The sequence below is a fragment of the Amblyomma mixtum genome, chromosome 7 (assembly GCF_055824585.1).
Source record: "Amblyomma mixtum isolate Tamu chromosome 7, ASM5582458v1, whole genome shotgun sequence".
In the NCBI taxonomy this organism is placed as follows: Eukaryota; Metazoa; Arthropoda; class Arachnida; order Ixodida; family Ixodidae; genus Amblyomma; species Amblyomma mixtum.
Window position 1 is genome coordinate 60,357,132 of NC_143018.1, and position 10,797 is coordinate 60,367,928.

Sequence of the window (10,797 nt, forward strand, 5' to 3'; positions counted from 1 at the left end):
GCCAAACAGGCCGATGTATTAATGAAAGATTAAAGGAACATCGAAGGGATCTATCTGGTTCATCACTCAGGAACTTGCCAGTGTACTGTAAGAATTGCAAACTTAACAAACGAGGTTCTAATGAACAATGCACCCCTATGTTCAAAAGAACAACCATCCTGAAGAAATGGCCCTACTAGCTGACTCGCGAAATAATAGAAGCAGCGAAGATTTCTAACCTGAAGACTGAATGCATTAGTACGCCTTCCGTTTCACTTTCAAACAAAGAGATAGCTTTCCTGTCTGGTTTTATGCGATTTTAACCTGGTCTTTTCCGGTAGTTCTTCCTTAGTTTTTATTTGCTTTTACTCATTCTTTTTTTTTTGCACCTCTGTTTTTTCTCTTTTAGTCTTCGTGTTAGCACTTTTACATCTCTTTTGCCACCACTTTTTGTTTAGCCGTGTTAGTTGTTGGCTCTCATGCACTTCAGATGTTTCGCCTCGGTCATCTTCATGCTTCGTTATCGCGATTTGTGCTTTTACCACTTTTAAAAAAAGATTTTCGCCCACTGTTTGTTCCGCAGGAAAAAGGACAAGTGAAATAAGTTCTTCTCGTTGCTTCTTGTAATCTTTCTTCTTTTTCGCGGTCTTGGTTACCTGTCTACTGTATGCTTAACTATTGGACATTTTATCTTGCTTGTGGCTTGACACGTGCTGTGATTCTAGTTTTACCCGGGATGGGCAATTCCTTAGGGTACAGATGTAGAGGTTGGCGCCTTTCTCAAATAAAGTTGCAGTTCAGCGCTCGTGTGTGTGTTTCCTCGTCCTGCGTCCTTGCGTAGCGTGCGCTGTTAAAATTATTAATTATCCCAATTTTCCTCTGAGCATACATAATTTACTTTACATCCTTGCAAGCCATGGTGACATTTGAGTCATGCTACTACCTCATAATCACAACTTCACTGAAGTTCTAATCGTCTCCATTCCACAGCTCAACGCGTGACGTCATGACCCTCTCCGCCAATCGGGATTTTCTCGTCCAGCCAACGCCAACAAACTACGACGGTTTCTCCGCTGAACTGGAGCTTAACGTTGTCGCGTAAGAAGCGCTTCGGAGCCCGCCGCGGTGGCTCAGTGGTTAAAGCACGGGGCTACTGAGCCGGACTTCCCGGGTTTGAACCCAACCGGGGCGGCTGGGTTTCAATGGAGGCGAAACGCAAGAGGCGCCCGTGTGCCGTGCGATGTCAGTGCATGTTAATGATCCCCAGGTGGTAGAAATTACCCGGTAATCTATCGCCACTGGCCAGGCCAGGCCGATTCACACGACAGTCCGTTCGCCCGCGGCCCGCACATCACGTGTTGATGCGTCACCACAATAAGAGGCGTGCTGTCGGCCCGCGGACTGGTCAAGCCAGGAAGCTCAGGGCCTCTCCCCTCGCGGGAGTTAGCGGCGGCCCGCGAAGATGCGTCCGCTAGCTCTGGCAACTGGGCAAACAGGACGGCCCAGGCCATTAAGGAATTGCATAAGAGCCGCACCCGCTTTTCTTTCATTCAATCGCAGAGTCATGGGTCGTGAGGAAGAAGAAGTTAGACCACAGCTGCCAAACACTTAAGAATAATCCGGCAACTGGGGTACACACAGCACACGGGCGCCTTTGCATTTCGCCTCTATCAAAGCGCAGCCGAAGAAAGTGTTACGCATATGCGAAAATTATCATGGCGAAAAAAGGGAACTAAGAACGCATCCACTTTTTATAAAGTACAATATGCCGAGGGCAGACAAGGTATACTACTTTAAGTTGCTACAATGGATACATAAAAATCGCTTGTATGTCACATCCACAGACACACTAAACTTGTACGCTATCAGAGACCCGAAATTAGAGATGCGGAGGATAAGGACAAATTATGGTCGTCAAACACTTTCTTTTCAAGTTATCAGAATTCTCAATAGAAGAGATATAAATATTAATTACAGTAAACCTTTCTCCACTTTCAAAAACGAATGTAAGGGAGCTCTTCTCTGCAGCGATGTCACCTATAGCAATCGCTAAAATTTCTTATGCGAGCATGTTGTAGTCTATTTTTTTCTTTTTTTTCTTCACAGTTACTGATTCTGTGTTCGCATCTCTGTACTCTTTTTTGTGCTTATATGTACATAATGTCTTGTTTTTCAGTAGGCTAGAATAAGCCTTAAGTAGAACTTTGTTATTTGCTGTAGTGTTTCATGTATGTCTTGGTCTTTGTTTCTTATTTATACTCATCGTACATTTATGATGCAAATTTTTGTCAAGCGCTTCTGTCTTTTTTTGCTGAGTGTGTATGTATTTTCCTCTGTATAACGCTTACTTTTGGCCTACTTTTCTTTGAGTTTGTTTTTTTTCTTCCTTATCAACGATACTGTTTTGTACCGGTCCGCCGGACTTTTATAATTTGTAATTTGTATGTTTGTTTGTCATGTAGTAGGGGGCTGAGGCCCTGTCAGGCAACATTGTGCCCTTAGCCTCAGCCCCTTCTTAGGCAAACGTCTAAGCAACAAATAAAAAGAAAGAAAGAAAGAAAGAAAGAAAGAAAGAAAGAAAGAAAGAAAGAAAGAAAGAAAGAAAGAAAGAAAGAAAGAAAGAAAGAAAGAAAGAAAGAAAGAAAGAAAGAAAGAAAGAAAGAAAGAAAGAAAAAAAAAGAACCCGGGAACTCCGGCTCAGTAGCCGAGCGCCCTCACCACTGAGCCACCGCGGCGGGCTCCGAAGCGTTTCTTAACAGGCAGAGCTCTTTTAAAGAAACTGGGCTACACCGAGCAAACTCAAAAAATCGTGAGAACTGAAACGATCCCTGATGAGTACCGCAGCACGCTCAGGGTGGCACCAATACCAAGAAACATGGAGCCTAACCTCCACAAAGACCGCAGAGAGGCAAGGGCCGACCGCTTACAGAAAACACACGCATCCCAGGATACAACAGTGTATGTCGACGTTTCCACATATGCCATGACAAGGGGACAAGGCACCAACAACGCCGTGGCAACTGTAGTAAACTCGGAATTACACGAGATTACCAGCGCCTCACTGCAAGACTGCACGATAGCTGAGGCTGAAGAAGCGGCCGTCGCTCTAGCGGCAGCGGAGGGCTATCGGACTGGGCGGTCACTGACAATTCTTACTTATTCACAAGCAGCCTGCCGCAACTATCTTTGCGGCAGAGTCGGTCACAGAGCGCTCCGCATACTCCGCTCTGTAGACTGCAAGACGCAACAAACACATGCAAAACCACATAAGCCGATCAAACATACGATCATCTGAGTACCGGGCCACACGGGGGTGGCAGGAAACCAAGAGGCGGACAGGCTAGCTCGAGGATATACTAACTACCGAGCATCCAACATCAACGACCTTGAGGAATCCCTGCCAGTACCTCAATAATACTCGGCCATACTCAAAAACTACAAAGGCAGCAGGATGCGGTACCCACCACCGTACAAATCCTTAAACAAAGAAGAGGCTGTCACATGGAGACAACTTCAAACGGGGTCATATCCAAATCGAAACACACTAAGTAAAATTCACCCCACACTTTACGCACACAATTGTCCGTGTCATGAAAAACCTACACTGTATCGACGTCGTCCCAGTTATACCAAAACCAAGTGCGGAGCAATGGGAGGGTCTGCTCTCCAGCGACTGCCGCGATGACCAGATCGGTTTGATACGGCGAGCTCAGCTGACGGCAGCATCCAGCGGAGCCCTGGAATAAGGGCAACCAACCGCTGCGGATGGACTCATCTGACCGCATAAAAGCACTTGTGCTAGAGCTGAATAAAGTTATCCTATCCCATCCTTACGACGAAGCGCATATAAGGCGCCTGTGTGCCGGATGGGTTTCAGTGGGGTATCTGTTAGAGCCGGCGTCGTCGCTTCGGCGGACGCGGTTGTTGCGACGCGCGTCTGTTCTTTCACTCTTTCCTCTCACATCTTTCATCTCTCCTCCGTCTGCACCTGGCAGCGATTGTGTATCAGCTCTGACACCTGTCACATGGTGTGGGCCTGCTCCTCCAACCCGGCCATTCCCCACCATCCCCAACCCAACCCGGGAGGACTGGGAGGCGACCCTGCTCGGCTGCCACGACTTACAGGCCCAACAAGCCTTAGTCGGGCGCGCCCGGTGTGGTGGTGGTGGAAAACATTTATTTACAGATAAACTTCGGGAGGTGAGGTATGAGCTGACCCAAAGGGGGCCAGCCCTCACAAGTACTAGGTGGAGGTCCCTAGTTCGGGACCCCAGTGGCGTCGGCCGCTGCCCGGGCTCGCGCGACCAGGGCCCGTTGGGCCTGCAGGTCAGAGCAGCCGAGCAGGGTCGCCTCCCAGTCCTCCCGGGTTGGGTTGGGGTGAGGGGGGATAGCAGGGTTGGAGGGGCAGGCCCACACCATGTGGTAGATGTCCGAAGACTTCTCCGCACAGTGCGGACAGCTGCCAGAGAAAGAAGGGTCAAAGTGTTTTAGAGCTGCCGGGCACAGCAAAGTATTTGTATATAGGCGAAGCAGAAGCCGCTCCTCCGCCTTTGAGAGACCTTTGCACGGGCGGGGATAAAGACTATGGCCAGATTGATAAAGTAAAGAAATGTCTTTAAACGAGTAAGCTGGAGAGAATTCGAGTTCCTGATCGTCGGGGTCGGAGGGGAATGTCCGGTGAGAGAGCGCGCGGGCGGCGGCGTCAGCTGCCTCATTTCCCTCAAGGCCCATGTGAGCAGGAGCCCAAACGATACGCCGGTGAGCGGGGTCCCCGGTATAGACGCTGTTTTGGAGAATGCGGTAGGCTAGATACGGTACCCAGCCCTGCTCGACGTTCCGACATGCCCCTCGCGAGTCGGAAATAATTGTTTTTGAATTGGAATGAGATGCAGCCAAAGCAATGGCGACCTCCTCCGCGTGTGTTATGTCACGGGCTCGGAAAGTAAGGCCGTTCACTGTTTTGGATTCGTGGACGACTGCGGCCGTGAACCATCCCCCATGGTGGGGGCCGGAGGCATCCACGTAGAATACGCCGGGTTTCGATCCATAGTGGCGGGCCAGGGCTTCCGCCCGCGCCAGGCGCCGGCCATTATGGTCCTCACGGTTCATGTTCGCGGGAAGAGGGCGCACGTGGAGGGCGCATCTCCACTGGGATGGAATACGTACGCGCTCTTCCATGAGAGTGGTGTGTTGGATGTGTAGTCGGGCAAGAAGGCGGCGACCCGACGATGTCTTCGAGAGACGTGTGTATTGGTTGGTCAAGTGAGCTTCCCGGAGCTCCCGAAATGTGTTCACCATGCCCAGCCCCAGGAGGCGTTTGTTGGAGGTGGTCACGGGGAGGTCCAGAGCCCGCTTAATAATTTTGCGGAGGATGACTTCGAGTGAATCCTCGTCTTGCTTCCGCAGGTGGAGGTATGGAGTCGAATATAGAATTCGACTGGTTACAAATGCATGCGCCAGCCGCAAGGCGTCCTTACATCGTAACCCCCCGCGCTTGTTAGAAACCCGGCGGACTAAGCGGCCCACCTGGTCCCCCACCTGACGGAGTTTGGCCAATGTTGTTTCTGACCGTCTGTCTTGATGTATAAAGAGCCCCAGTACCCGGACTTCGATTTTTTCAGGGATTGGACCTGTCTCAAGAGACAATGAAATTTTGGCTGTGCACTTTGGTGAGGGGCGCATGTGCACAAATTCAGACTTTTGGGTGGAGCATTGGAGGCCGCAGCGGCGAGCATAACGGTCCACTATGGTCGCCGCCTCCTGCAGGTTGGCCTCAATGTCTCCAAGGCAACCCTGTGTGGCCCACAGGGTGATGTCATCGGCGTACAGCGCATGCTGTACACCGGTGACAGCGCCCAGCTGGGCCGGTAGGCGCATCATAGCCAGATTGAATAAAAGGGGAGAGAGCACCGCGCCTTGTGGTGTACCCCTGGTTCCTAAATGAAAAGGGTCATGTTCCTTATCCTGGATTCGAATGTAAGATTGTCTGTCTGTCAAAAATTGCCGAATGTATTGAAAGGCGTTTCTGCCGCAGTTAGTTTGAGAGAGGTGGGTGAGAATGATCTCGTGGGTAACGTTGTCGAATGCTCCCTTCAAATCCAAGGCGAGTACGACCTTGTCATTGTGAGCGCATTCGACGGGGTCAAGGACAGCCCGATTGAGTTGTAGCAGGACATCCTGTGCAGATCTCTGTGGGCGAAACCCGAACATGGTGTCCGCGAAAAGATGTTTGGATTCCATGAACTCGGACAGCCTGTCGCGTACCATCGTCTCCATGAGTTTGCCCACACAAGAAGTCAGAGAGATGGGGCGGAGGTTGTCCGTGTTGATGGCCTTTCCAGGTTTAGGAATGAAGGTGACCAGGGCGGTCTTCCAGTCGATGGGGAGTGGTACTTCCCCAAGCCAGATTGAGTTAATGTAATTCAGTAAAGACAAGTATGTCGGGTCGGGGAAGTTGGCTAACAATTTGACTGTAATTTTGTCCCGACCCGGAGCGGTGCCACGTTTCATTTTTGCCAGGGCCGCCCTCAGGTCATTGAGCTGGAACGGTTGATCCAGCTCAACGTTCTCAGAACCTGCATAAGAGTACGCCGGCCCGCGGGGGTCCTGGGTGGTGCACAAGTACTGGTCCCGGAGCTTGTGCGCCAACTGAGTTGTGTTGCCCTGAAAGCTGTGTATGGCTCTTTGGAGGTGTTTTTGAGTTTCCGTGCGTGTTTGCGTGGGGTCAATTAGGGCGCGAAAAAGTCGCCACGTGTTCCGGCTGGACATTTGCCGCTCGGCCGTGTTGCATCGTGCCACCCAGTTGGAGTCGGCGAGTTGGGCCGCATACTCAGCCGCTCGTTGAGTGAGCTCGGCGATGCGAGCTTTAAGTTTCCGGTTGTGCTTCTGCCGACGCCACCGACGGACGAGGCAATGCCGGGCCTCCCAGAGGTGGAGCAGGTGGTTGTCCACATCAGAAACCGCCTCTGAGAGCTGAATTTGAGTTTCGGAGGAGCGAACGCCAGAGACCAATTGTTCTGACCAAGACTGGTAGCCTTGTTCATGTATTGGTGTGGCAGTGTTATAATTTTGCCTGAACTTGGTCCAATCTGGGAGTCGGGCTTGTGTTGTTGGTCGCGCGAAAGGATAGGTCCTAATCGTAATGTTCAGGAGGCAGTGGTCGCTAACGAGGGTTTCCTCGGTGTTGACCCAGTCTGCATACTGAATGTTGTGGGTGAAGGTCAAGTCCGGACACGTATCCCTTGTCACGGAGTTGCCTATACGAGTTGGATGGATGGGGTCAGTGTGAAGAGTGAGGCCCAGCGTTGACACAAGCTCCGCCAACTTGCGTCCCCGCTTCTCTTCACGGCAGTAACCCCACATCCGAGAGGGAGCGTTGAAATCGCCAACAATCAGGAGGGGGTCCCGACCCGCAACTCTCAGCGCGCGGCTAAAGAGGTCCGCGAATGATACATTCGGCAATTTCGGATTGCAGTATATATTGAGTATGTGTAACGGTGGGTCCTGCTTGCGGAGTGGGAGGAGGGTCACCATTACATAGGAGTATTCAAGTTGTATGTCTAAGTCGACCTGGTTGGCTGTATAATTTTTATGAACGCAGAGACAAGACGAGGGGTCCTGCTGGAACGTCGTATAATTTGTTAGTGTGGCGCCTTTCCCTGGCTCTTGGAGGGCAACCACCGCTGGCAAATGCTCAAAGGTTGATAGGAAAAGCCGGAGGTCGGCGCGCTTGGAACGGGACCGGAGCCCCCGACAGTTCCATTGAGTAATCGTAATGGGGGAAGCCGATTTGGAAAGGGGGGAGCGCCTATACCGAGGGTGTCCCGCCATGCTCAGATTTTGACGTGATAGGTGGTAGTGAGGCTGCCCCCGAGCCAGATACCAGGGGCTGAAGCTCAGCACCTGGAAGGGGGCAGCTGTCTTCGTCATCGTCGAGGTCATTGACTCGCCGGGATAATCTAGAGGGCCGACCAGATACGTCCTTAAGGGGGCCGGCTCTGCGAGAAAGGCGGGGGTTACTCGCGACGTGTTGAGCGATCATAGAGGGGATAGCCTCCATGACTCGAGCTATAAGGCGTTCCATCGCTTTCTCCAACAAGGTGTCAAATTTGGCATTGAGACGGGCTTCGAGTTCAGCAAGCGAAGGTTCCATAGCCGGTGTCGCCGCCGTCTCGCTCTCCATAGCCTCTGTGTCGGGGTTACTAGGGGGATGGGGAGTTGTTCTAGCCTCTAAGGCTTCAATTTTGGCAAGTAGCATCTCGTTTTGGGCCCGGAGAGAAGCTACAAGGTTGTGGAGCTCAGCGTCAGCCGCCGAGCGAGGGGCAGGGGAGAAGGGGTGGGAGGAGGAGGCAACCCTGCCTGAACCGCTCACCTGTTTGCCATTTTTGACAGCGCGGCGGCCACCGCCACTGGGGACCCAAACTAGGGACCTTCACCTACCTAGTGCTTGTAAGGATCGGTCCCTTACTGGCTGATCAAAACATACCTCTGGTACCTTCCTAATAAATGTTTTTACTATCATCACCGAGCCAGTGGGCAGGCCCGTGCACTTTCCTTTTCATCCTTCTTTCAGTCGCAACAACAATAAAAAATTCAAGGGGAACTTTGACTGTCTAGAGTGCGCAGAGGCGAAAGCGTTTTCCGCACTTTTGTCAATGGGACACTGGTGGCGTCACCACTGGATGACGTCACACATAATTGATGACGAAGTAATGGAATTTACTACTTAATGAGTAAGTACTAATTGACTGCTAATTAATGACGCTATTAAGCTTCGCCTTTAGGAGTGGAACGCGACAGCGTGTTGTAGCGCTGCCAGGCAGTCCACGGAACGCCACCATCCCTTCGGCGCGATGCGTTGCCCTTTGAATACAACGCTTTTTGTGGAAAGGAAATGGCGCAGTAATTCTCCGTCATCTCGGAGGACACTTTAACCGCACCGTACAGGAACGGAGGGAGTGGGAGTGAAAGAAGAAAGAGAAAGAGGGGCCGTAATGAAGAAACTGAAAATTGTATTTGAGTAAAGGAGTAACTGTCTCACATATCTCGGTGGACACCTGTCAAAACGCGGACACATCTGCCGACACGGCTGCCGACACGGCTGCTAACGACAGTATGAGGCATTAAAGCCTTTCGCCTTAAAACAACAAACAACAACAACGAGCTCCAGGTGGACGAAATTTATCCGGTGACCTCCATTACCGCACCTGTTCCTCTCTTCCTTCTTTCACTGGCTCCATGAAAATTCGTTTTTGATGAAAGGTTTGGTTTGGTTTGGTTTGTGGGGTTTAACGTCCCAAAGCGACTAAGGCTATGAGAGACGCCGTAGTGGAGGGCTCCGGAAATTTCGACTACCTGGGGTATCTTTGTCGTGCACTGACATCGCACAGTACACGGGCCTCTAGGATTTCTCCTCCAAAGAAATTCTAGCCGCCGCGGCCGGGATCGAACCCGCGTCTTTCGGGTCAGATTTATTTTTTGATGAAAGGAAAGGCGCAATAACTGCCTTTGAACGCATTTAAAATTTTTTCAATTGTTTTAAATTAACTGATCATTTAAGCATTCTAAATTTTCTAAATTGTCATCATCGAGCACAGACTCTTCTTTGTGAGCATTGACGCCTGTGAATAATCGTTTTCCAAATTTTTCATTTATTTAATTCATCAATTAATTACAACGACTTCGTTAACTCCTCACACACGAATCAATGATAAATCACTAGAACCTTTGGTACGTTTTTTTTACGCAGCCCCTAATCATTTCCGACACGCGGTGCTGACTACGCCGACTGCTTTTCGTCCGAACGAGCTTTATGCGTTATTGCGTAAACCAGAGTGGCATTTAGGTTGAACTTTGTTTCTGCGCAGGCACTCCCCAAAGGGATTGCAGTTGACGTATGAAGTTTGCGAAAATACACGAGTAGCCATGAAGAGTGCACTGTTTGCTTGGATTCGAGGTCTCCTGGAGGCTAAGTGACGCCACAACATTGAACACTCAAAGGTGCACTGAGATTTTATTCAAATGTAATCATTTTTCTCACAGCGTCTTGAGTGGTTCAGCATATATAGCTTTCAGATTTTTGGCTCTCGAGTCCTGGTCAATCTTGGTTAATGTCTCCATTCCATTAGACCTTTACCAAAAAATGTAGCGAACAATTGGGATGCCTATTTGGTCGACCAGAGAGCAGCGACGTTTTTGTAAGATTGCTGAAAATCACGCGCGCAGCAGTGGCTCTCTGGTTGAACAAAACGACAAGATCCGACACAAAATTGTGTGGGTACCGGTGGTGGTGGTGAAAACATTTATTAAGAAAGGACAGGAGGTATGCTTGGATCAGCCCGTAAGGGACCGATCCTTACAAACACTAGGTGGAGGTCCCTAGTATGGGACCCCAGTGGCGGTGGCCGCCGCCCGGGCGCGCCCGACTAAGGCTTGTTGGGCCTGTAAGTCGTGGCAGCCGAGCAGCGTCGCCTCCCAGTCCTCCCGGGGCACACGGGGGTGGCAGGGAACCGAGAGGCCGACAGGATAGCTCGAGGATACATTACTTTCCGAGCATGCGACGAGACCGCGGAACTCGCGCCAGCACCCAGGGAATACTCGGCCATACTACAAAACTATATAGGCAGAAGAATGCGATATCCCCCACCGCACAAATCTCTCAGCAGAGAGGAAGCTGTCACTTGGAGACAATTACAAACAGGCTCTTTCCCAAACCTACATATACTAAACAAAATGCACCCTACGATATACACGAACAAATGTCCCTGGTGCGACGAAAAACCTACTCTATACCACATCACATGGGCCTGCCAAAACATA